Source organism: Notolepis coatsorum (assembly GCF_963971535.1).
Source record: "Notolepis coatsorum genome assembly, chromosome: 1".
Lineage (NCBI taxonomy): Eukaryota > Metazoa > Chordata > Actinopteri > Aulopiformes > Paralepididae > Notolepis > Notolepis coatsorum.
The window spans coordinates 236,003,465-236,006,194 of record NC_140165.1 but is presented as its reverse complement, the minus strand read 5'-3'; positions in this window follow the sequence as shown (position 1 = coordinate 236,006,194).

Genomic DNA, 2,730 nt, shown 5'->3' with positions numbered 1-2,730 from the left:
GGTAGAGGAGTTGGGAGGTGGTAGAACAGTTGGGAGGTGGTAGAACAGTTGGGAGGTGGTAGAGCAGTTGGGAGGTGGTAGAGGAGTTGGGAGGTGGTAGAACAGTTGGGAGGTGGTAGAGCAGTTGGGAGGTGGTAGAGGAGTTGGGAGGTGGTAGAACAGTTGGGAGGTGGTAGAGGAGTTGGGAGGTGGTAGAGGAGTTGGGAGGTGGTAGAGGAGTTGAGAGGTGGTAGAGCAGTTGGGAGGTGGTAGAGGAGTTGGGAGGTGGTAAGACAGGTGGGAGGTGGTAGAGCAGTTGGGAGGTGGTAGAGGAGTTGGGAGGTGGTAGAGGAGTTGGGAGGTGGTAGAGCAGTTGGGAGGTGGTAGAGGAGTTGGGAGGTGGTAAGACAGGTGGGAGGTGGTAGAATAGTTGGGAGGTGGTAGAGCAGTTGGGAGGTGGTAGAGCAGTTAGAGGTGGGAGGTGGTAGAGGAGTTGAGAGGTGGTAAGACAGGTGGGAGGTGGTAGAACAGTTGGGAGGTGGTAGAGCAGTTGGGAGGTGGTAGAGCAGTTAGAGGTGGTAGAGGAGTTGGGAGGTGGTAGAGGAGTTGGGAGGTGGTAGAGGAGTTGGGAGGTGGTAGAGCAGTTGGGAGGTGGTAGAGCAGTTAGAGGTGGTAGAGGAGTTGGGAGGTGGTAGAGCAGTTGGGAGGTGGTAGAGGAGTTGGGAGGTGGTAGAGCAGTTGGGAGGTGGTAGAGCAGTTGGGAGGTGGTAGAGCAGTTAGAGGTGGTAGAGGAGTTGGGAGGTGGTAGAGGAGTTGGGAGGTGGTAGAGGAGTTGGGAGGTGGTAGAGCAGTTAGAGGTGGTAGAGGAGTTGGGAGGTGGTAGAGGAGTTGGGAGGTGGTAGAGGAGTTGGGAGGTGGTAGAGGAGTTGGGAGGTGGTAGAGGAGTTGGGAGGTGGTAAGACAGGTGGGAGGTGGTAGAGCAGTTGGGAGGTGGTAGAGGAGTTGGGAGGTGGTAGAGCATTTGGGAGGTGGTAGAGCAGTTGGGAGGTGGTAGAGGCGTTGGGAGGTGGTAGAGGAGTTGGGAGGTGGTAAGACAGTTGGGAGGTGGTAGAGGAGTTGAGAGGTGGTAAGACAGGTGGGAGGTGGTAGAGGAGTTGAGAGGTGGTAAGACAGTTGGGAGGTGGTAGAGGAGTTGAGAGGTGGTAAGACAGGTGGGAGGTGGTAGAGGAGTTGAGAGGTGGTAAGACAGTTGGGAGCTGGTAGAGCAGTTGGGAGGTGGTAGAGGAGTTGGGAGGTGGTAGAGCAGTTGGGAGGTGGTAGAGGAGTTGGGAGGTGGTAGAGGAGTTGGGAGGTGGTAGAGCAGGTGGGAGGTGGTAGAGCAGTTGGGAGGTGGTAGAGCAGTTGGGAGGTGGTAGAGGAGTTGGGAGGTGGTAGAGGAGTTGGGAGGTGGTAGAGCAGTTGGAGGTGGTAGAGGAGTTGGGAGGTGGTAGAGGAGTTGGGAGGTGGTAAGACAGTTGGGAGGTGGTAGAGGAGTTGGGAGGTGTTAGAGCAGTTGGAGGTGGTAGAGAAGTTGGGAGGTGGTAAGACAGTTGGGAGGTGGTAGAGGAGTTGGGAGGTGGTAGAGGAGTTGGGAGGTGGTAGAGCAGTTGGGAGGTGGTAGAGCAGTTGGGAGGTGGTAGAGGAGTTGGGAGGTGGTAGAGGAGTTGGGAGGTGGTAGAGGAGTTGGGAGGTGGTAGAGGAGTTGGGAGGTGGTAGAGCAGTTGGGAGGTGGTAGAGCAGTTGGGAGGTGGTAGAGGAGTTGGGAGGTGGTAAGACAGTTGGGAGGTGGTAGAGCAGTTGGGAGGTGGTAGAGGAGTTGGGAGGTGGTAGAGGAGTTGGGAGGTGGTAGAGCAGTTGGGAGGTGGTAGAGCAGTTGGGAGGTGGTAGAGCAGTTGGGAGGTGGTAAGACAGTTGGGAGGTGGTAGAGCAGTTGGGAGGTGGTAGAGGAGTTGGGAGGTGGTAGAGAAGTTGGGAGGTGGTAGAGGAGTTGGGAGGTGGTAGAGGAGTTGGGAGGTGGTAGAGGAGTTGAGAGGTGGTAGAACAGTTGGGAGGTGGGAGGACAGTTGAGAGGTGGTAGAGGAGTTGAGAGGTGGTAGAACAGTTGGGAGGTGGTAGGACAGTTGGGAGGTGGTAGGACAGTTGAGAGGTGGTAGAACAGTTGGGAGGTGGTAGATCAGTTTGGGAGGTGGTAAGACAGTTGGGAGGTAGTAGAGGAGTTGGGAGGTGGTAAGACAGTTGGGAGGTGGTAGAGGAGTTGGGAGGTGGTAGAACAGTTGGGAGGTGGTAGAGCAGTTGGGAGGTGGTAGAGGAGTTGAGAGGTGGTAAGACAGGTGGGAGGTGGTAGAGCAGTTGGGAGGTGGTAGAGCAGTTGGGAGGTGGTAGAGCAGTTGGGAGGTGGTAGAGGAGTTGGGAGGTGGTAGAGGAGTTGGGAGGTGGTAGAGGAGTTGGGAGGTGGTAGAGCAGTTGGGAGGTGGTAGAGCAGTTGGGAGGTGGTAGAGGAGTTGGGAGGTGGTAAGACAGTTGGGAGGTGGTAGAGCAGTTGGGAGGTGGTAGAGGAGTTGGGAGGTGGTAGAGGAGTTGGGAGGTGGTAGAGCAGTTGGGAGGTGGTAGAGCAGTTGGGAGGTGGTAGAGCAGTTGGGAGGTGGTAAGACAGTTGGGAGGTGGTAGAGCAGTTGGGAGGTGGTAGAGGAGTTGGGAGGTGGTAGAGAAGTT